This window comes from Ovis aries, chromosome 5 (assembly GCF_016772045.2).
Source record: "Ovis aries strain OAR_USU_Benz2616 breed Rambouillet chromosome 5, ARS-UI_Ramb_v3.0, whole genome shotgun sequence".
Lineage (NCBI taxonomy): Eukaryota > Metazoa > Chordata > Mammalia > Artiodactyla > Bovidae > Ovis > Ovis aries.
In genome coordinates, this window is record NC_056058.1 from 52,424,605 (window position 1) to 52,449,709 (window position 25,105).

The 25,105-nt window shown below is 41.0% G+C and overlaps 1 long non-coding RNA gene and 1 other non-coding gene across 2 annotated transcripts in view; one reads left to right on the plus strand and one right to left on the minus strand.

Moving 5' to 3' along the window:
* Positions 1-25,105, minus strand: part of LOC132659827 (uncharacterized) — a 159,692-nt gene that overhangs the window by 97,724 nt on the left and 36,863 nt on the right. The window lies entirely within an intron of this gene.
* TRNAC-ACA (transfer RNA cysteine (anticodon ACA)) lies at positions 504-576 on the plus strand. The gene has a single exon. It is a non-coding gene; the product is annotated as a tRNA-Cys (tRNA).

Genomic DNA, 25,105 nt, shown 5'->3' on the forward strand with positions numbered 1-25,105 from the left:
ATTATACAGCAGCAATCTCTGCTGACAACAAAGAAGCTAAATCCCCAAATGTTAAAGTAATGTAACCATAGCAACCCAAGCTAATCAATGGTCAAATCAGTACAAATAATCATTCCAGTTGCTCCAGAGATGGATGAAATAGCAATTTTCCTTGGAGAGGCACAATCCTAGCTGTGGTCACCTAGCTTGGCTGATACCCACATAATGTTTATGAGCAGCCTATGGAAGAATAATAAAAGCAGCTAACATTTATTGAATACTCAAATTCCATGCATAGTGCCAAGCACTTTACATGAATTATCTCTCATCTATATAACAAATAAATAAGAGAAGGCTATTATTATCTCCAATTTGTAGATGCATAAATAGGCTAAGAGACATTAAATAATTTTTTCATGGTCACCCAAATAACAAGTAGTTCCTGACTCCCATTCCAAACTCAGAACCAATACAGACACTGCTTCTTTAAGTCATTTAACACTGACCATGGGGCTTCCCCGACTTCCCTGGTAGCTGAGACGGTAAAAGCGTCTGCCTACAAAGCGGGAGACCCAGGTTCAATCCCTGGGTCGGGAAGATTCTCTGGAGAAGGAAATGGCAACCCACTCCAGTATTCTTGTCTGGAAAATCCCATGGACGGAGGAGCCTGGCAGGCTACAGTCCATGGGGTTGCAAAGCGTCGGACATGATTGAGTAACTTCACAACAACAAGATGGGGCTTCCTTGGGAGCTCAGTTGGTAAAGAATCTGCCTGCAATGCAGGAGATCTAGGTTTCAAGAAGATCCCCTGGAGAAGGAAATGGCAACCCACTCCAGTATTCTTGCCTGGAAAGTCCCATGGGCAGAGGAACCTAGTGGGCCCTAGTCCATGGGGTCACAAGGGTTGGACACGACTTAGCGAGTAAATCACCACCAACACTGACTATATCTATTTCATGACTAGATTTTATACTGACTTCTGACCCAGCTTTTTGGAGAAATGGGAGTGGGGTGGAGTGAGATGGGAGAGACAGGGAAAGGAGGAGGTGGAAGGAGGGAAGAATGGCTTGTTCACTCAGCTACTGTTTGCATTCCAGATTTATTCATTCCTACTACATAGCCAGATGCCAGGCCAGATGCTCAGTCATAGTTATGAAGAAAAATAACCTTTTGGCTCTTATGAGGGTGACTGTCCCAGGAATCCAGCATCTACTTCTTTCAGCAAACCAAATGCATATGAACACTTGAGAAGATGTGGGTACCATGGTATAACATCACCAATAGCTTTCTCTAAAGGTAATATGTGAGAAGAACTGTCTGATACTTGAAGATACCTCAGAGAAAGTTCTTAAGATATAACTGTTTTTCTTAAAACTAATTTTGAAGCCTGTGTTTTGACTAGGGTATATATGATATACCATATATTCCCCTTGATGTGAAGTGGATTGTATTACAGTCCTGAAGTTATGAGTTACCATAGTGAAGCAGCAGGCATAACACTGCTGTTGGCTGGTAACTGTTTCTAATAACAGATGGACTGCCTCCGTGCAGGGTTCTGAATTCATAGCAGGACACAGCTAGGGGTCTCCTTGTTTTCCATGACTAAAGGTGAGGCTGGTCCCAAGGCAGATCCCTAGGGCTCTTCTAATGAGTCTCCAAGCTGCCCTGGAATAGTCCTACCCTCTTTCTTTTCATGCCAAGTTGGCTTCCCTGACAGTCAACCACTGTCAATCATTAAGAGTTTCAGGACAGATGGGAAGGGGTGGGGGTAGAATGCATTTGGAGACTGGTACTGGCATAAATACACTACTATATATAAAAAAGATAACTAATGAGAACCTACTGTATAGCATAGAACTCTACTCAATGCTCTGGAGTATCCAAGGAAGACAGGATATATATAAATGTGTACCTAATTCACTTTACTGTACAGCAGAAACTATTAATAACACAACATTTTAAAGCCACTAAACTCCAATTTTTTAAAAAAAAAGTTGATTGCTGAAAACAAAAATAATAATCAAAGTGAGTTTGTACTAGTCATTATTCAATACATAACTGATTATAATAAACACTTGGCTTTAAAAAAAAGTTTTAGGACAGGGAAGAATGGGCCAACTACAGATCCCCTAAATGAGTAGAGCAATCGTGCCTCACTGCATCATCTGGCTCCAAAGAACAATTTTGCAAATATTTCTCTTCAACATCTCTTTCCATCAAACTAAAATGGCAGATTAAAAAAAAAAAAAAAGCCTTGAGTAAAGGATGAAAAGTTTCATAATGGGATTTGAAAGCCTGGGCAATCATGTCATTAAAACAAAAAGAACTGGCTGCCAAACAGCTCGCTCAAATGACACCAGGCACATTGCCTAGTGAACTTCAGATGAATAGGCGTTGGAGTCTGTCTGGGCCTGATTTTCAGAGCCTTCTTAAAGAGGGAAATCTAAGGCAGGCATGCAAACTACAGTAAGATTGGGCCATGTCTGGTTAGCCTGAGGGAGCTTGGATGGTGGTCTTTATTAGCTTGCCAGAATTTCTGTGTCGGGTCACGCCCACCATTCCCTTTCCTGAAGGGACCAAAAAACCAGACACTCCTCTGGCCCATGCAGTATGGTGAACAGATGTCTGCCTCACACAACTTAAATGGGTTGGCTTTCCTGAAATGTAGAGGTAGCAGAAGATGTCTCGGGAACAGTGGGGAAAGGGAGTTCACAAACCACGTACTGCTACCATTCCAAGGATGGGGGTTCAAACATTCTTCTGTGCCATCCATCAGTAGTTCCCTCCAGTTCAAGATCCAGATGCAAGAGAATGTAACTCAAGAAGCAATATTTACCAGGCAGTTCTCAGAGCCTTGGTTGCCTTAACCTGGGCTGCCTATGACATCACAGCAATCCCTAACCCTATGTTTACGGTTATACATTCACACTCTACCCTGACTCACACCCTTTGTTTCCTTCACAGACTTTTCATTTCCTAGCAACTGTTGACATCCATCTCTCCCTGGGCTCACCTTTTTCCTGAGTTGACCCCATGGACCTGTGAGACAGCCAAGGGCCTTTGCCTATCCTTGAGTCAGCTGAATATACAGCTGTCTGTACCTGTGCCAATGCATCTTTATCATACTTGTGGTCCACCTGCTCTTTGTTTACCAGCTTCTGTACACACATAAGTTAACTCTGTGTTCTCCCTTGGCAGACATCATTGAGTAATGTCTTATCTCACCACCTAGGGTGAACCAAGAACACTACTTATGATGAATCGGGGACACTTTTGCTTATGCTACAGAAACCAGTCTGTCTTTTAAAAAATGTACCTTATTCTATGAAAGCTTAATATGTGAAAATTCAGATCCAGGTATGGAAATTAAATTTATACACAGCTTTTCAGGAACCTTTTCAGATCTGTGCAAAGCAGTGGTTTTCAAGGAGAGGGACCTCCCCACAAATGTTTTGGCAGTTTGTGGGGGCATTTTTGCTAGTCCCAATGATTAAGGTAATATGGTTGACATTTACTGAGTGGGGCCCAGAGAGGCTAGATTAGACAGTCATACAACAAAAAATTGTCCTAACAGGCATCCTGGAGCCGAAAACCAACTCTTGTAGACATAATCATGAAATGTTTTTATATAGTTTTAATGGTGTCTGAATTTTCCAGGAATGCATTACTATAAAAATCAAAGAAGGAGATTGTATTCTGGTTTCTTTGGAACTTTACCAAGAGGTTGTCATCATTGGGAAGGTGGGGTAGGGGAAGCAAAAAAAAAAAAAAAAAAAAAAAGTCACACCACTGAGAGCAATGCCAGTTTTTGAGTCAGCAGTGTACACACCATATCAGGCTGCATGGTAGTTGTGGCATTCATGGCAATACACACCATCAGTATTAGTAATATCAATATCCATAGTAAAGCTATGGTTTTGCCAGTAGTCCTATATGGATGTGAGAGTTGGACCATAAAGAAGACTGAGTACCGAAGAATTAATGCTTTTGAACTGTGGTGCCGGAGAAGACTCTTGAGAGTCCCTTGGACTGCAAGCAGATTAAACCAGTCCATCCCAAAGGAAATTAATTCTGAATATTTGTTGGAATGACTGACGCTGAAGCTCCAATACTTCAGCCACCTGATGGGAAGAGCCAACTCATTGGAAAAGACCCTGATGCTGGGAAAGATTGAAGGCAGGAGGAGAAGGGGATGTCAGAGGACAAGATGGTTGGATGGCATCACCAACTCAGTGGATGTGATTTAGAGCAAGCCCTAGGAGATGGTGAAGGACAGGGAAGTCTGGCGTGGTGCAGTCTATGTGGTTGCACAGAGTTGGACACGACTGAGTACTGAACAACAACAATGGTAACACATTGTCTTTAAAAAAATATCTTCTATGGTTGTCATGCCTGAGGTTTTTACTGATGAAATGTTATGACTTTTATTTCTCTTTTACATTATACATAGGACATTATATTCTTTTCTAAAATTTTATATAAGTTATCAAATCTATGAATTTCTATATAGGATGGTTAAGAAAATGTTATTTTTTATAAAAGTGAACTTTGGGTTTGATGGAGACAAGAACCACTGGCATAAAGCAACATCTGTCTGCAATTCAGACAAAAACATTTTCCATTTGCACAAACAGAAGAGATTTCCGGCTGTACTAGATGAGAATAGTGATGCAAAGATTTTCTACATTAAATGTGATAGAAAATCTGAAAAACGTGTCCTTTTTAATTGCACTTTAATCTATTCAGCCTCCTGTCAACCAATCCCTTTTATGCTTAGTTCATTTTTATTCCAATATTTTGAGATGCTTCCTGACTACATCACTTTGCTAGATAACATGGGGATTAAGAAATTCAAGGACCTGACCATCTAGAAGTGTAGACTGCCCTCTCTTGGAGGGCAATCTGCATTAAGATGACAGCATTGAACAAATCTGGTGTTTATAACTTTGACATGCAGGGCATCAGATGACATTGCTTTGAAATGAGATTCTGCCCTTGATCCTCTATTATAACATCACTGAGGTGGTTATAATGCAGTGCTGAGGTTCTCAATCAATTTAGGTGTCAGGTAGCCCATAAGGGGTATGTATTATAAAAGAGAAGAAGAACAAATTGGTTAAGAGGAGTGGGAGGATGATGGGCTTTAGAGTTAGGTAGATCTGGATCCACATCTTGGTTCAACTGCTTACTAGCTGTCCTACTTGGAGAAGCTCAATTTTCTCCTCTGTATAATGGGCATAATACCAACTGCTTCACTAAGCTGATTTGAGGATTAAATGAGATCCCTCCTAGCATATTAAAATGCCCAGCATACACCAGGACCAAATTATCATCATCCCATTTTCTTTGGGAGCTCTTCAATGAGTCCTAGGACCTAAGCATTGAAAGCACCCTAGTCAGCAAGTCAAATGTTCCATTAGACTATCTAATATAAACATCTTCTGTAGATAGTGAACAAAAAATTCCAAGCCCGTATTGTTCCCATATGTCCTCTGGTCTTGATCAGTGGTAACTAATTCTATTTTGGTCACCTGTATATCTTAAGAGTTGAAACAAAATCTGAAAACATATGAAGTTTAGTTTCTTGAAGCTTATAATCAATTTCTTCCCTCTAAAACCATCTTCCTCCCCCTGCCCAACCAAATCACTGCGAGTTATAAAAACAGAATGAATGGTCAGCTTAGATATGATATCTATTTTTAAAGATTACTTAAAAAATGTTTAGTACTCAGCATAGTAAGGGCCAAATTGCTATACAGAGCATCCCCAAATTCTCTATGTACTTGAGCTCAAAATAACAAAGAAATAAATTCACTCTTTGCCATGAATACATGGAGAAGGTAATGGCACCCCAGTCCAGTACTCTTGCCTGGAAAATCCCATGGACGGGGGAGCCTGGTAGGCTGCAGTCCATGGGGTTGCGAACAGTTGAACACGACTGAGCGACTTCACTTTCACTTTTCACTTTCATGCATTGGAGAAGGAAATGGCAACCCACTCCAGTGTTCTTGCCTGGAGAATCCCCGCTCGGGGGAGCCTGGTGGGCTGCCATCTATGGGGTCACACAGAGTCGGATACGACTGAAGTGACTTAGCAGCAGCAGCAGCAGCCATGAATACAAGGCCATTTATGGTAAAATTCTGTATGATTGCTCATAGTTAATCCCAAAGAGATAGGTATTTGGTAATCCTGAATATGTAGGCAGAAGAGGTTTTCAGGATTAGGCTCTTGATAGAGATAATTGTATCTTCTTCATGAAAGAGGCCCTGTTAACAGATTACTTTCTCTTTCCTTACTAAATGCTGTGAATTTTGCCCTGGGTCTATAGTGTTCTTCCACAAAAAAACACATGGCCCATAGGTAATGTGCTCTGTTTCTGAGTCATTCTACCTATGATTTATCTATTCTCTCCTTGAAACGAGGCCTTCCTGAGTAGTCACCAATGGAAAAGATTCTTTTAGTCCAGTCTAGATAAGTAGCTGACATCCACAAACTGGGTTGGGGCAAGATTCTTTGACCAGACATTTCTTAGGGAATCATCAGTTCACTACTCTCTGCATAGTTAGTTTTCTCCTTTCTGAAAGTGGCGTGGTGGTGGTGGGGTCTTCCCTTGCTTCTCCTATATGTATGTGAAAGGCCACAGTATGCCACACAATGCTTTATATTGTAACATTTTGAAAATTAAGAACTGACATATAACATTCTTTTCATTTTATGTATACAACATAAAGACTTTAGGCATGCATATACTGCAAATGATCGTAATAAATCTAGTTAACATCCATCACCACACATAGTTAAAAATTTTCTTTTGTGATGAAAACTTTCAAGATCCCTCTTAGCAACTATCAAATACAGATGCTTTTGAACTGTGGTGTTGGAGAAGACTCTTGAGAGTCCCTTGGACTGCAAGGAGATCCAGCCAGTCCATTCTGAAGGAGACCAACCCTGGGATTTCTTTGGAAGGAATGATGCTAAAGCTAAAGCTCCAGTACTTTGGCCACCTCATGCGAAGAGTTGACTCATTGGAAAAGACTCTGATGCTGGGAGGGATTGGGGGCAGGAGGAGAAGGGGACGACAGAGGATGAGATGGCTGGATGGCATCACGGACTCGATGGACGTGAGTCTGAGTGAACTCCTGGAGATGGTGATGGACAGGGAGGCCTGGTGTGCTGTGATTCATGGGGTCGCAGAGTTGGACACGACCGAGCGACTGAACTGAACTGAACTGATGCTGTGAATTACACCTATGCTGCTAAGTCACGTCAGTCATGTCCGACTCTGCGCAACCCCATAGACTTACTTATTTGATCACTGGAAGTTTGTATCTTTTGACCACCTTCATCCATTTCACACATTCCCTGCCTCTGGAAACCACTAATCTGTTCTCTGTAAATTCAGTTTTTTCTTTTCCTTTTACTTATTTTTTAAGATTCCACATGTGAGACCTTGCCTTTCTCTGACTTATTTTACTTAGCAAAATTCCCTCAAGATCAATCTATATTGTCACAAATGGCAGCATTTCTCCCTTCTATGGCTGAATAATACTCCTCTCTTGTATTTAATTCTATGTATATGTATATATACAAACACACATATACACACAATTGTGTGTATATATCTGTATCTCTCTATATATACCACATTTCTTTATCTTTTCATCCATCCATGGTCTCTTAAGGCTTTCCATGTCCTGGCTATTGTAAATAATGCAGTGATGAACATGGGGATGCATGTATCTTTTCAAGACAGTGACTTCTTTTCTTTTGGGTAGATACCTAGAAGTGAAATTGCTGGATCATATGGGTTCTATTTTTAATGCTTTGAGGAACTTTCACACTGTTTTTCATAATGGCTTCACCAGTTTGCATTCCTACCAACAGTGTACAAGGGCTTCCCTTATTCTACTGTCACCAACACTTGTTAACTTTTTTCCTTTTTGATAACAGGCATTCTGACAGGTGTAAGGTGATAGTTCATTGTGGTTTTGGTTTCCATATCCCTGATGATTAGTGATGTTCAGGACCTTTAAGTATTTAACCATCCGCAGGTCTTTTTTTGGAGAAGTGCCTATTCAGATCCTCTGCCCAGTTTTTAATTGAACCATTTTTCTCTATTGAATTGCATGAGTTCTTTATATATTTTGAGTAATAGTCCCTTATCAGATTCAATTTACAAATATTTTCTATTGCTCTGTAGGTTGTCTTTTCATTTTGTTGATGGCTTCCTTTGCTGTGCAGAAGCTTTTTAATGTTATGTAGTCCCACTTGTTTATTTTTGCTTTTGTTGCTTCTTCTTGTGCCATCTATATTGTAAAATGTTAAAGATAATAGAAGGAGAGTGCCATCCTCTGGTCATTCCTTGAGTTAGACTTCACTCATTATTATCATTAATAATAATAATATTAATGTCTATTTCAAGGAGTGACTAGAGGACATCATCAAGAATGCAGAGAGTTCTCATATTTTCCTAACCTATGTATCTTGGATCTATTGGCTTTTTAGCTTTATTTGTTTGTATCATTATTTTTGTGGCCACCCTGGGGATTCTAATATACATCCTCAACTATTTCCTGTCTACATGCAGTTAATATTTTACCATTTGCAATAAACTGCAGAAGTATTGTATCCATATAGGTCTATATCTACCCCATTTTCCTTTATGCAAGATTTTTTTTTGTATTACATCTACATACATTATCAACTCCACCAGTGTTACAATTTTTACTTTAAACTGTTATATGACACAAATAAATTGAGGAAAAAGGCAAACATTTTAGAAGTCTTTTGTGTTTACTTAGATATTTACCATTTTCAGTGCTTTTCATTCTTTTCTGGGGATTTCTATCTTTTCCAGAAGTTTCTATCTTACATCATTTCCTTTCATCCTGGAGAGCTTCTTATATATAGTATATCTTGAAGTTCGGGTCTACTGGTGACAATTTATTTTAGTTTTGCTTTATGTGAAAATTTCATTATTTACTGTTTATTTTGCAATGTATGATTGCTGGGTAATGAATTTTGGTTTGATAATTTTTATTCTCTTATTACTTTAGAGATGTTGCTTTGCCTTCTATTAGCCTCCATAGTTTCTGCTGAGAAACCAACCAATAATCAGATCACTCTTCCTATATACTTAATGTGTCATTTTTCTCTCACTGCTTTAAAGGTTTGCTATTTTTTAATATAAATTTATTTATTTTCATTGGAGGCTAATTACTTTACAATATTGTATTGGTTTTGCCATACATCAACACTGAGATGACCCAGAGGGATGGTAAAGGTTTGCTTTTTATCTTGGGATTTCTACAGTTTGACTATAATGAAACTTGGTGAGGGCTCCTTTACAGTTATTCTGCTTGGTTTTCACTGATCACGTGTCTTTACATTGTTTCATCAAATTAATTAGTTATTAATTCTTCAAATATTTCCCTCTTTCCCCTTTCTAAGATTCCATTTACACATATATAGGACTACTTCATATTATCTAAGAGGTCTCTGAAGCTTGTTTTTTTCCAATCTTTTTCCTCTATTCTCCACATTGGATACTTCTTACTGTTGTCTTCAAGTCCACCTGCTCATTTACATCTCCATTCAACTCTGAAGTCTGTCCAGTAATTTAATTTCAGACATTGTATTTTTCAGTTCTAGATTTTCATTTGGTGCTTTTTTTCTATTTGGTTATTTTTTATTGGTTCTGTTTTCTCTGAGGAGGTTTCTTATCTTTTCATTCATCCTGTGCATCATTTAGGTTATAATAACTATGTTCAAATCCTTGTGATTTAGTCCCAATATCTGGATCATTCTGGGGTCAAACACAACTGATCATTTTGCCTGAGAACATGTCCTATTTTATTGACTCTTTATATGCTGGATAATTTTGGACTGTGTCTGAAACGCTGTGAATATTAACTAGTGGAGATTCTGGATGCTGTTATTTTCCTCCATCAAGTGCCATTTCTTTTGATTTGGGTGGCAATTATCTTGTGTCCTGGGCTAAGCAGCTTCAGCTGTGCCCTACTCTTTGTGACCTGATGGACTGTAGTCCTCCAGGCTCCTCTGTCTATGGGATTCTCTAGGCGAGAATACTGGGGTGGGTTGCTGTACCCTCCTTCAGGGGATCTCCCTTACCCAGGGATTGAACCTGCGTCTCTGAGGTCTCCTGCACTGGCAGGCAGGTTCTTTACCACTAGCGCCATCTGGGAAGCCTGGAAATTATCTTAGGAATCTCAACTCCAAACTGTTTCTTGGGTGACAGCTGCAGTCTCTGTTCATTTCCTATCTTCAGCATAGTTGCTTCGAGTCAGTGTCATGCATGCATAGCTTAAGAGGCAGTTATAGATATGGGTAGATGGAATTTGAGCACTCCCTATATATTCCTCTAGATCTTTCCTCCTGGTGATACCTCTCAGTGTGTCCTGGCCAGAAAGATTTTTATGTCCACAAGCACCCCTGCTGCCTTAAGTAAGCTGTGTCAACTGTCCTTAGCCCAAGGTCATTCAAACTTGGAACTTAATTTATACAGCTTCCCTTCTACCCTCCCTTAAGTGTGTTCTTCCCCCTGAAGCATCTCTTGTTCACTCTCTAGTGTTTCCAGCTTTTGACATTATGCCAAGGTTCAAAGTGGTTTTCTGCAGGGGAGTCATCCAAAAAGGCCTCATCCCATCATTACCAGAAGGAGAAAACATATCACCATTCATTATGAATGTGGAAAGCCCCTGGGAAGCCCCATGACTGAAAAGATACTGAGTATGAACATGAGAACTGCTTAAAACTGCTTAAAACCTGAGCCCTTCTCTTAAATATCAACCAACATCTTTTTTCTCTTTATTTAGAAATATCATAACCATTTAAAAATGACTTATTCCATCTTTAGTTATCAGATTCAAAGTTATAAAAGATATATTTTAATTTGATAGGATTTGGTTTTCAGAAATTCATCTGGCTATAGACCCATTTCCTAAAATTATCCCTCACTCACTCCAAAGACTGGAATAGTTTGAGCCTCCCATTTTTTTCATTCCCTACAGATGTCCAACCTATAGTTTCAGAGAAGTGCATGAAAAGAGGGCTTAAACGACTTCACGTTTATCGGGTCAGTGCCCTTTTTGATTTCTTCTAATCAGATCTCCAGCAACTCTGGATCTTTATGACTTAATTTCTTGTCCTTGCTGGTTGTTTTCCCTCTGAAATCACTATCTTTCATGACATTATAATCATTTCCACAGTCACCAACTTTTGTGTCACAAACTCAGAAGCAATACATTTAGCTGAAAAATTTATAATCGAAGGAGAAGTGCTACTAGGAAATAACCTGTTTTTAATCACACAAACATCAGTTGTAATAAGACACAAGAAGAAATATTAAAAACATACATCAATAAGAACTTTTCTCTACTGGTTTTCCATTTGGCCTCTGTATTTCTTTTAATATTACTGACTTGACTTTCCTATTAAGTACACTGTTTGGTGTTTAAGAGGCAAAAGCATGAAGTCTATCTTATTAGCTTACTAGCAACATCAATATCTATTTAGAGGACTCCAATATTAATGATGTAAAAACAGAAAGTATAGAAACAAGAAGTTTGCTTTTAAATGTTAACAACTGTCATCTCTGCAAAGATGGGGCTACCAAAGGAATTGATGGTTTCATCTTTTTACTGGCAGAAAAACATTCTTAAGCTCATGATCCTAGGTCAAAGCCATGATTAGCGCCATTTGGATGAAAGGATGCTAACTCAGTTAGAGTGTACACCATGGTAAGATGGGCTGACCAGGACCCTGGAGTACACGGGTGCAGGAACCCAACAGCACTAAGTTTGCTTATCCCAGCACCAACCCTCACCTCCACTACACTTTCTTCTCTGTCTTGCTTCCTGTCTTTGCCAACTGGAAGCTTTTAAAAAATCCTTGTACTGTCATTTTAGCAGTGTGAGAAAAGAGACACTGTTCTAGGCTCTGAAGGCAGAGCAGTGAACAAGACAGAAATGTTTCCTATTCTCCTGAGTTTATGTTCCTGTGAGGACTGTTAATATATAAATCTAGATAGTGGAAACACAAATGACTTCACATATTGCCATGCCCTCCTCCAGGGGATCTTCTCGACCCAGGGATGGAACCCATCTCTCTTAAGTCTCCTGCATTGGCAGGTGGGTTCTTTACCACTAGACTAGCAGCACCTGGGAAGCCTCATTAAGTCTTTAAGAATGCAAAACAGGGGAATGTGACACAGTGCCACAAATGAGGGGATGATTCCTTTAGAAAAGGTCATCAAGGAGGTTTATCTGAGGGTAACATTTGAGTTAAGAAGAGTTATGACAAGAAGGAATCGGCCTCATTGAGTTCCAGGAGCACAAATTAAATCCATTGCCAAGGGCCATGCGTAGTTGCTTCAGTTGTGTCTGACTCTTTAGGACCCCATGGACTGTAGCCCATCAGGCTCCTCTGTCCATGAGATAGTCTAGGCAAGTGTTCTGGAGTGCGTTGCCATTTCCTTTTCCAGGAGATCTTCTCACCCCAGGGATAGAACCCATATCTCTTGTCTCCTGAATTGGCAGGCAAGTTCTTTACCACTAGTGCAACCTGGAAGCCACTAAATCCATGGTGTGTTTTACAATTGCTGCTGCTAAGTCGCTTCAGTCATGTCCAACTCTGTACGACCTCATAGATGGCAGCCCACCAGGCTCTCCCGTCCCTGGGATGCTCAAGACAAAAATACTGGAGTGGGTTGCCATTTCCTTTCCAACGCATGAAAGTGAAAAGTGAAAGTGAAGTCGCTCAGTCGTGTCCAACTCTTAGCTACCCCATGGACTATAGCCCACCAGGATCCTCCATCCATGGGATTTCCAGGCAAGAGTACTGGAGTGGGGTGCCATTGACTTCTCTGGTTTTACAATAGATGATGTCATTAAAGCAATAAAAAACTATTATTTATGACTGACTTCTTAAGGAAATAAATCAAAATATCTATACTGGTTATGTTTGGATGTAGATCAGAATCTGGGAATCCATTTGCCACTGCATAGTCTTCCATATTTTTTAATAACAAGAAAAATATTTAAAAGAAGAACTCAAAATACATTTAAAAGGAGAGACAGAGCCCCAAAGCAAACTTAGATCACTGTGAGCAACATTTAACCAGCTTAAAATTTGTGCATTGGAGAGGGGTTGCCATGTGGGTCTGAGGGAGTCCCCAAACACAAAGTATGATCCCCAAACACAAAGTATAATAGAGTTCTCTAGGGGTTGGCAGTAAGGGCAGCAGAGGGGTGAGTGGGGAGAGAGGGTCAAGGGAGAGCAGCCAGTCTCCTCTTACATCCAGGCCTCATTCAGGCCTGTAGGGATCACAAGGCTCACCTCTGCAGGGAGCCCTCCAGGGGACAATGCTACTTTCTGGAGGGAATTTCATTCTCAACATAAAGAGGAAACCAGGACAGAAGGCACTGTCAGAGGGAAAGGAGGAAGAGGCTAACTGATAAAGAATCTGGTGGCACTTTGTGACAGATACAGGAATATTTTAACTATAAATTATTAGTTTAGCAAAATTTATTTGTCTTTAACTTATATCACAAGTTTTCAAGGGAAATTTAATGAATCTGAAAGCATATTCTGTGCCAACACTAGATATTTGTGTCTTAATTTTTATTTTCTGGGAACCACGGGCAAAACTGGAAACAAAACATTCATCAGTTTGAGGCTATTTGGCTAGAGACTAAGAAAAAAATACAAGGGATTTGAGCTGAAGTCCAAATTTAGACCAAGAAGTTCCACCATTTTATAAAGAGGCAAAAGATTCTTAGGTCATAGAAATCAGGTTTTTATCCCTCCCACTCCCAGGGTATCAACCATGACAGACCAGAAGTTGAAAATCTCAGGGTTAACCCCATTTTTAAACACTGTTCTTATGTGCATCAAAGCCTGGGAAATGAGAAAAGCAGAGAACCTTCTTATAACTCACACAACTCAGTATCAAACAAACAGTCCAATTTAAAATGGGCAGAGGACCACAGACTTTTCCTCCAAAAAAGATGTACAGTCAGATACATGCAAAGATGCTTAACATCACTAATCAGGGATATTAAAATCAAAACCACAATGAAGTATCACCTCAGGTGTGTCAGAAAGGCTATCATCAACAAGACAACAAGAACGAAAGTATTGGTGAGGATGTCAAGAAAGGGCACCCCTCATGCTTCGTTGGTGGGAATATAAATTGGTGCTATCACAAAAAAAAATACGGATGCTCCTCAAAAAATTAAAAATAGAACTACCATACCAATTCCAATTCTGGGTATTTAACCAAAGAAAATGAAAACACTAACTCAAAAAGATACACATATCTCTGCGTTCACTGCAGCATTATTTACAGTAACCAAGATATAGAACTGAAGAGTTTACCAACAGATCAACGAATAAAGATGATATGCACATATATACTTGCCTGGAGAATCCCAGGGGCGGAGGAGCCTGATGGGCTGCCATCTATGGGGGCACAACTGAAGCGACATACCAGCAGCAGCAGCACATACATACAATCACTTACTACTCAGCCACAAAAAAAGAATGAAATCTTGCCACTTGTGACAATATGGATGGACCTAGAGGGTATTAGATCATTGAAAAAGCAAAAGAGTTCCAGAAAAAAATCTATTTCTGCTTTATTGACTATGCCAAAGCCTTTGACTGTGTGGATCACAATAAACTGTGGAAAATTCTTCAAGAGATGGGAATACCAGACCACCTGACCTGCCTCTTGAGAAACCTGTATGCAGGTCAGGAAGCAACGGTTAGAACTGGACATGGAACAACAGACTGGTTCCAAACAGGAAAAGGAGTACGTCAAGGCTGTATATTGTCACCCTGCTTATTTAACTTATCTGCAGAGTACATCATGAGAAATGTTGGGCTGGAAGAAGCACAACCTGGAATCAAGATTGCTGGGAGAAATATCAATCACCTCAGATATGCAGATGACACCACCCTTATGGCAGAAAGTGAAGAGGAACTCAAAAGCCTCTTGATGAAAGTGAAGGAGGAGAGTGAAAAAGTTAGCTTAAAGCTCAACATTCAGAAAACGAAGATCATGGCATCTGGTCCCATCACTTCATGGCAAATAGATGGGGAAACAGTGGAAACAGTGTCAGACTTTACTTTTTGGGGCTCCAAAATCACTGCAGATGGTGATTGCAGCCATGAAATTAAAATATGCTTACTCCTTGGAAAGTTATGACTAACCTTGATGGCATATTGAAAAGCAGAGGCATTACTTTGCCAACAAAGGTCCATCTAGTCAAGGCTATGGTTTTCCAGTAGTCATGTATGCTTGTGAGAGTTGGACTGTGAAGAAAGCTGAGCACCGAAGAATTGATGCTTCTGAACTGTGGTGTTGCAGAAGACTCTTGAGAGTCCCTTGGACTGCAAGGAGATCCAACCAGTGCATTCTAAAGGAGATCAGTCTTGGGTGTTCTTTGGAAAGAATGATGCTAAAGCTGAAACTCCAGTACTTTGGCCTCCTCATGCGAAGAGCTGACTCATTGGAAAAGACCCTGATGCTGGGAGGGCTTGGGGGCAGGAGGAGAAGGGGACGACAGAGGATGAGATGGCTGGATGGCATCACTGACTCAATGGACGTGGGTCTGAGTGAACTCCGGGAGTTGGTGATGGACAGGGAGGCCTGGCGTGCTGTGATTCATGGGGTCGCAAAGAGTCAGACATGACTAAGTGACTGAACTGAACTGAACTGAGAGGGTATTATGCCAAGCAAAATACATTAGAAAGAAAAAGACAAACACCATATGATTCCACTTATGTGGAATGTAAACAACAAAACAAACAAAACAAAACAGAAAGAGATTCATAGATATAGAGAACAAACTGGTGATCGCCAGAGACAAGGGGAAGGGGGGTGGAGGTTGGGTTAAACAGGTGTGTAGGGGGGATTAAGAGGTACAAACTTCCAGTTATAAGTTATAGGGATATAATGCACAGCACAGGGAAGGTAGTCAATAATATTTAAATATTTTGTATGGTAACAGATGGCTATCAGACTTACTATGGTGATCAGTTTGTAAGGTATAAAATGCCAAATCACTATGCTATACCCCTGAAACTAACAGAATATTATATATCAATTATGCTTCAATTTTAAAAATTGCTTTAAATTTTAAAAGATTGTTGTTTCTTGGTCATGGTGAAGATAATAGTAGCAACTCAAGCTTTGGCATCTTCAGTTTTGGACTCCTACCTTAACATGCTACAAACCCCCATTCCAACAGGGAGGTTGTGGATGATGCTCTCTGAGGACACTGCAGCTCACTGGTTTCTATAAGGGCTTATGTGACTGCTTCACAGTGGCCACAGACAGAAAACCCATAGGCCCAATCTGGCCTTGTAGATACACTTGGCTCAAGTCACTTTTTATTTTTTTGCTCCAACATTTAGAAATTGAAAGCATAATCCAAGTTTATGGATTCTGAGGGAAAACAAAAAATCAGAAGATCTGGCAACTTTGGGCCTACATTCTTTTGTGGTCATGCTTGGCTAGAAGTAGCAGTGGCTGCCCCAATTGTACGCAGTACCCATCTCGTATTTATGTTACTTTGTACACACTTCTGTTTGTTCTCTCTGCTGCTGCTCAGGCTGGACCAAAACAGTCAGCCTTTTCCACTGTGAGTCAGGATGCCTGCCACAAAAAACAGGGGAGACCAGGCTATGGCCAGTGGAAACGGCCAACGCTCATGTATAGGCTGACTCCATTTATACTCCCTGAGCAACAGAGAAGGTTCTTGCTTCCACTGGAAACTGACAGCATGGACTTTTGGAACACTGGGAAGGAGTTCCCTAAAGCATTAATGAGAGCTTCTTTTTTTTTCCCTTTCTCGAGGACATTTTTTTTTTTCCTCTATCGTATCCCTTGGGGGATTTTAAAAGAAGTATGTGGGAGGGAATTTCATGGGAGAGTCACAGATTTTAATAAGAGGGCTTAGAAAAATTTTGTCAAGTGCCAGAAGTTGTATTTTAGATTGATTTCCTGGTCTAGAAGGGCCGACAAGTGGCCCACAGCCAGGCAGGCAATCGTTAAGGGTGGGGATGACTCATTCTGTGGGGTGTGGAGAAAGAAGATGACCCAAAACTTAGGAAAATCTAGTTTTAACTCTCATTAGGAAACAGCCCCAAACAAATTTACTCCCCTACCCCTGACTTCCCCCTACCTCCTCCAATTGTATTAAATTCTAAGTATACTGGGGGCTTTCTAAGGCCTTTATGGGTCAGCAGAGTAAATTCCTTTTATATGATTAGACTGCTGCTTGAAAATCATCATGTGAGATTTTATACAGCAAAAGGATTCTTCACAAAGGCTTGAAATCTCCTCTCCCTTATTCCTCCCCCCCCTTGGTTCCCATAACACAGTTTGAATACAACGTGGGCTCAAGCCTTGATGGAGATCTATGCCAGAGCTACCTACTTTGATTCTTCATGGAAACAAAGCCCTAATGAGCTCACGATATGATAAACAGGCCATTTTAGTGTTTCCAGCAGAATTATTTGGTAGGTAAAATAAGAAAATATCCTCCTCCCAACTTTTTTAACTTCTTGCCCCAGAGCGAGAAGTGGTTGGTAATTAGGAACATTTCTCTTAGTCATCTAGCTACATGTTCAGAGATACCACTTTGCTACCAATAGATAAACCTTAACTCTAAAGGGAGTCATGCATGAACCATCTTATAGAAAGCAGTATACTGTAAGACTAGGGCTTTGCAGGTGGCGCAGTGGTAAGGAATCCACCTGACAATACAAGGAGATGCAGGAGATGCAGGTTTGTCCCTGGGTCAGGAAGATACCCTGGAGGAGGAAATGGCAATCCACTCAGTGTTCCTACCTGGAGAATCCCATGGACAGAGGAGCCTACTGGGCTACCCTCCATTGGGTTACAAAGAGTCAGACATGACTGAGCACACAATACCACAAGATTAGGAAAGAACTGTTTCTGTATTAAATATGTGCAAATTCTTTCAATCATTTCCTTAGCTCAACAATAGCCCACAAGAGTTTCATTCATGTGATAATTAAAGAATATTTACTTTCTATTTCATTTCTGGATTAGGGAAATTGAGTGATGGCCAAGATCATGAGGTTCCTTGCCCTTAAGAAAGTTAACTTCTAATGGGTGCAGAGGTTGATGGCAGGGGTGATGGAGATGGACACTAATACATTCAAAGAAGAAAGCAAAGCATGGAAGTGACTAGGGATGCTTAGATTAAGTGCTGAGGAAAAGCCTCTTTGAGAAAGTAGTATGAGTGTTTACTTCTGCATGATGAGGAAAATGCTAGCCATGAAAAGAGCCAGGAAAAAGCATTCTGGGAAGAGAAAATATCAAATGCAGAGGCACTGAAGCTGGGAGGGAAAAAGCTTGGCAGATTAACAGAAAAGACCAGAGTGGCTGGTGTCAAGGTAAAGAGTTGTACCAAAGTCAGATAGGTAGGCAATCTCCAGTCATAAAAGGAAGCCATCAGAAGGGTTTTCATGGTATAGCAATGCATCTTTCGGGAACTCCATATCAGGGCTGGTGAACTACACCCTGCAAGCTAAAAATGGCCTTCCACGTGTTTTGAAAGTAAAGTTTTATTGACACATAGTTTGCTTGTTCATTTATGTAAGGCCTATGGTTGCTTTTGCACTGAAATGGTAGTGTTGCTTAGTTGCAACAGAGACCAAAGTGGCCCATAAAGATAAAAAATTTTAACAAGCTATCTGGCCCTTTACAGAAAAGATTTATCAACTCTTACTTTCAACTATGCATTCTTAATAGTTTTGATGGATCTTGCATTTGGTTTACACAAAACTGACTACCATGTTAGCCTTTCTCAAAAGACATTAGATAAAACTGCTAACACAGGAATATTTCAGAAAATAAAAACTTGTCTTAAAACAGGGATAAGACTCAGCCATATGAGATTATCTAGCCAAGAATGTTTTATCACAGCAAGATGCTATCTCACATAGCAAGAAGTCTGTAAGTGAGTTTGATTATTTCCATGGGAAGACACTGTCATCCAGGTGCTTGACATCTTTCTGCCGCCTTCAGAATGTGGGAAAGCTCATGCCTCCTGGTGGCAAGATGGCTACCATAAGCTGATGACGGTTTAACCCCAGGAGTTCCTGCAAACAAGAGGGGAGCTATGTAAAAGCAAAATAGGCTGGGTATTTCCTCCCACGTGTCTTTTTTTAGGGAAGAAAAATCCTCTCTGACCCACTGCTCATGTGATCTACTTATATCTCATTCGCTGGATCAGCCTGTGTGCACACCAATGTCTGGTAAGGAGAAAGGACTTACCATGATTGGTGTAGGCTACCTAACACTCATCACCTGGGAGCCTGCACATATACATGGAGAACGGATGCCTGAACAAGATCAGGTTTCTACCAGCAAGGAAGACAGGCAAGAAAGGCTGAGAGTGAGGCAACTAAGAGTACCAGCCACAGAGTGGGATCTTCATAAAAAATCCCGTGCCTGTGCCTGTTCCTGTCTATTCAGAGAATGAATGGGAAAGGTGGAAACAGAAATTGAGCAGATCCCCTTACTGGGAGGTGTGTGGGCAGTGGTAGAATAGAATTGCTTGCCTAGTTCTTTGACAATGTAAATATCATCTATTGTATCCACAACAGATTGAGTAATTCAATCCAACATATGGAAAACTTGCTCTCAAGGCAACATATACATTCAGCCTCTCTGGTGAGTCATCTTTCTCCCAGACAGTTTTCTCCTAAGCTCGAAGAAACCGCAATTATTTGAATGTGGACTCTTTTCAACTGAGTTTTTCAAGTAGGGGCTTGAAACCACATTGGGCTTCCCTCCGATTCCTAGACAGGTCTTCTCAAACACATCTCTAGTTATTTGCGTTCTTCACCTCTCTAGCTGGCTGGAAACCACAGTCTGCTTCAGGATTTGTTTTTCCCCTCTGGGGAAAAGTACATTTTCTCCTTCAGTCTCACAGGTATTCACCATGTATTTAGAGTACCTACTACCTGGCCCTCAGAGAGCTTAAAGTCTGGTTCTAAGGAAGCTGAATTAGTTGCTGTGTTAATGGCATTTTCTGTGAAAGCTGAGGAGTTATTGTAGAGAGAAACGTTAAAAGTTAAGAGAGCTGAAACTCAGCAAAGATGAGACCAGAGAGAACTGTCTTGAGTTGAGCTGTATTAGATGAGTTTATATAATATCTGGTTTTGTTTGATTTTCTTTTTAGTAGAGGAAATTATAGCAACAGGGAAGTGACTGAAGTTCTGTGATGTTTATGGAGAGCTGGTCAAGCCAAGTCATTTTCATTTTGAAACGAATTCACTTGGATTGAACTGACTTTTGCAAAATACAGGCTGTAGTCGTTTCAGCCTCTGAAGAGCCTAATTACCTTATTACTACTTTATGAAGAAATACTACTGGTTTTGGCCTCAGTAGCCATCATTCACACCCTCTTTCTTTCCTTCATTTACTTATTTTATTATAAGAACACCTGTTGTGTGTTAAGCTATATCCGGCACTGAGAAAACAAATGAATAAGACATTTATTAAGTACCTGTTTTGAGCTAGGTGGAGGTTAATGCAGTGTCCTTGCTCTTAAGGATCTCCCAGTGTAGTTACTTGTCTGGCATCTAGACAAGTGACTCTAGCACACTGGAATGACATATAAAGAACATCCGTAGAATTGCCTCATAATTGAGAGTATGAAGTTAAGCACCGGATTCTGGACTCACACTTAGAATGTGACTTTGAGTGAGTTACTGAGAGTCTGTAAGCCTCAGTTTGCACACTCGAGGACTGAAGCAACTGAGCACGCACACGCTCACAAAGTGGAGGTACTACTAGGGCACGCATCACACGGTTACTGTGAGTGCTAAAGAGACGACAGCTCTAAAGTTATTAGCATAACACTAGACACATGGTGAACGGTCCAGAGTTTGCCAGCTGTCGGCTGTTGATATGTGCTACCAGAGGGGCAGCACTGTCAGAAGACTGCTGGTCAAGCACAGAAGTGGCTTGAAAATCAAACTCTGTCACTTAATGTTCAGTGACTTTGGGCAAGTTATCACCCTCCCTATCATTCAGGTTTCTGCTCTGCAAGATGGAGGTAATACTTAAGTCAAATAATTGTTTGTAAGAAGTAAGAGGAAATACATGGGGAGCTCTAAGCATGATGACTGGCCCATATAAACTCAAATAAATGTCAACCACATTACTACAGCTGCTATGGGCACTGAAACAACAAAGGCAACCACCCACAGGGCCAGGACACATTTCTTGGAGAAGATGACACTCAAAACATGCTGTTTGTGGCAAGGGTCAAAGTCATCAGCCTTCATGGCTGTGAAAACAACTCTATACCTGTTTTATGGATCATGGATCACTGGCATCTTGTTTGTACAGTTTGAACAGAACATTAAATTATGGAAAACTTGAGAATTTCTGTATTTTCATGGGCTAGTACAGGGTGTGACAAGTCTAGACCCTTGTCCCCCTCCCTCCTAAATGGCCAAACTCTCCTAGAAATTTTCTTCTCAGGTTACAGAAAACACCTTCAAAGCATCAAGGTTACTATACTATGCTAACACTGACTTGTGATGTACTCCCTTCAATCCTCCAAAGCTGTGCCAATGCACAGGACTCTAATTTAGTCTGTGAGCAGCTCTGTGCTTTGGCAGAAATCCTAGGAAATGGGTGTGAAGGAAGCAAATAACTGGTGAGCAGGATGACATGAGAAACCTACAAGCACTCTGTGCTCTCCAGACCCTCACTGCCTGACAGGCAACCAGTGTTTCTTACCGGAAGTGACATTACCAAGATGGCAACATACGCCACTCTCGCCTACTGATTTCCTTACCACAGTGTTTGGGTATTAAGTGTTCTTTTGGAAATAGTATCATCATCTTTTCCTTTTAGGGGATAACTCTTTCTCTACTCACAGTTCGAGTATTTCAGTAGAGCTAGACCCATTGTAAGTGGTTCCCTAGTGGTACATGTCTGGCCCAGGCCTAAGCCCACTGGATAATTCCCTTCTGCCAGCCTTGGTTTAGGAAGGGACACAGACTCAATTCAGGCCAACAGTATTCAAACTAAGGATTCTGGTCCTTTCTTCTAGGTCATACTTTATCCCAGAAGAACACAGACCTGCATCTTTCAGGAAGGACCACAGCTTACCTAAGAATGCAACAGATACCACGCAAGCAGAGGAGAGAGAAGAGAAGCAAAGCTAGGGATATTATTTAAGCTCCAAAAACCTCCCAAACCCTGGACTTGTCATTTACATGCACCTATAAGATCACCTTTCTACTTAAGCTGGTTCTATTTTCTGTCTCCTGCAACCAGAAGAATCCTAACGTCCTCAAGACCAGTGTTTAAGATTTGCACAAGGAAACTGGTGAGATGCATGCAGTAGAGGTACCATACTTCTTAGATTATACTTCTTACTTGGCTAAACCTTGTAGAATATAGCAAAAAAAGGTCCAGAACCACTTTGGCAGCTCAAGGGATGAGTAAAAGCAGCACTAGCAAATACTCTGCTATCAATTAAAAGCCTGGACCTGAGATAGACAACAGCTAGTTTTTGTGTCCCTATTTCTATCCTCATCAATTGGAGTATACTCACAGCAGCCCTTCCAGGGACAATTCAGAGAAAAAGGCAATCCAGGGGTTGGCTTGAATAAGAGCCTGTCCCTGGAAAGTACTCTGTGAATAAGACTTTTTACCCAGACAGCAAACTGTTTTCAAAAACCATATTTTGACTCTCTTTGAAAAATAAACAATTATCCTTAATTTTTATTCTTGAGGCCACAATGTGCTATTATTTTCTATTGGGTTTTCTGAAAACGAGAAAACACTAGCTGGCTGTAGGTTTGTTTCTAGGATTGGTATCAGGTTTTATTGTGCTATTTATTATGAGTTGTCTTAACCTCAGACTGTTACTCAATTTTTAAGGGTATTTTGTTTGAGGGTGAGGAAGGAACAGCAACAATAAGACCAGTTAGTTCAGTTCAGTTGCTCAGTCACGTCTGACTCTTTGCGACCCCATGAATCGCAGCACGCCAGGCCTCCCTGTCCATCACCAACTCCCGGAGTTCACTCAGACCCACGTCCATCGAGTCAGTGATGCCATCCAGCCATCTCATCCTCTGTCGTCCCCTTCTCCTCCTGCCCCCAATCCTTCCCAGCGTCAGAGTCTTTTCCAATGAGTCAACTCTTCACATGAGGTGGCCAAAGTACTGGAGTTTCAGCTTTAGCATCATTCCTTCCAGAGAACACCCAAGACTGATCTCCTTCAGAATGGACTGGTTGGATCTCCTTGCAGTCCAAGGGACTCTCAAGAGTCTTCTGCAACACCACAGTTCAGAAGCATCAGTTCTTCAGTGCTCAGCCTTCTTCACAGTCCAACTCTCACATCCATACATGACTACTGGAAAAACCATACTCTTGACTAGACGGACCTTAGTCGGCAAAGTAATGTCTCTGCTTTTGAATATGCTATCTAGGTTGGTCATAACTTTTCTTCCAAGGAGTAAGCGTCTTTTAATTTCATGGCTGCAATCACCATCTGCAGTGATTCTGGAGCCCCACAAAATAAAGTCTGACACTCTTTCCACTGTTTCCCCATCTATTTCCCATGAAGTGATGGAACCGGATGCCATGATCTTCGTTTTCTGAATGTTGAGCTTTAAGCCAACTTTTTCACTCTCCTCTTTCACTTTCATCAAGAGGCTTTTGAGTTCCTCTTCACTTTCTGCCATAAGGGTGGTGTCATCTGCATATCTGAGGTGATTGATATTTCTCCCTGCAATCTTGATTCCAGCTTGTTTCTTCCAGTCCAGCGTTTCTCATGATGTACTCTGCATAGAAGTTAAATAAGCAGGGTGACAATATACAGCCTTGACGTACTCCTTTTCCTATTTGGAACCAGTCTGTTGTTCCATGTCCAGTTCTAACTGTTGCTTCCTGACCTGCATACAGATTTCTCAAGAGGCAGGTCAGGTGGTCTGTATTCCCATCTCTTTCAGAATTTTCCACAGTTTATTGTGATCCACACAGTCAAAGGCTTTTAGCAGCCATGAACAAAGCAGTTCACGTAGTGCTTGGCTTCTGTCAAGTATGTCACATCAGGTATATGTATTCACCTGCAAAGTCCTTAGAACCAGGGGAGGCGTGATTATCATCCTCACTGTATACATGTGAAACGGAGCCCAGGGATGATTGTTATCTCTTATCTGGATGACCAGATAACAGCTATTATCTTTTGAAAGTCACAGCTTTGATTCAAAGCTCTTAAAGATGACCCTGACTTCTTGACATGTACCCTTGTTGTTTAGTTGCTATATTGTGTCCAACTCTTTTGCTACAGTCTTATGGACTGTAGTTCTCCAGGCTCCTCTGTCCATGGGATTTCCTAGGCAAGAATCTGGGGTCTCCAGGGGATCTTCCTAACTCAGGGATCAAACCTGCATTAGCAGCCACCAGGGAAGCCCTTATAGAAGACAAATAAAGGTGATCATGATTTTGTTAGCATAATACTAGCAAACACAGTTCAGTTCAGTTGCTCAGTCATGTCTGACTCTTTGCGACCCCATGAATTGCAGCACGCCAGGTCTCCCTGTCTATCACCAACTCCCAGAGTTCACTCAGATTCACGCCCATCGAGTCAGTGATGCCATCCAGCCATCTCATCCTCTGTCGTCCCCTTCTCCTCCTGCCCCTAATCCCTCCCAGCATCAGAGTCTTTTCCAATGAGTCAACTCTTCACATGATGTGGCCAAAGTACTAGAGTTTCAGCTTTAGCATCATTCCTTCCAAAGAAATACCAGAGCTGAGCTCCTTCAGAATGGACTAATTGGATCTCCTTGCAGTCCAAGGGACTCTCAAGAGTCTTCTCCAACACCACAGTTCAAAAGCATCAATTCTTCGGTGCTCAGCTTTCTTCACAGTCCAACTCTCACATCCATACATGACTACTGGAAAAACCATAGCCTTGACTAGATGGACCTTTGTTGGCAAAGTAGTGTCTCTGCTTTTGAATATGCTACGTAGGTTGGTCATAACTTTCCTTCCAAGAAGTAAGCGTCTTTTAATTTCATGGCTGCAGTCACCATC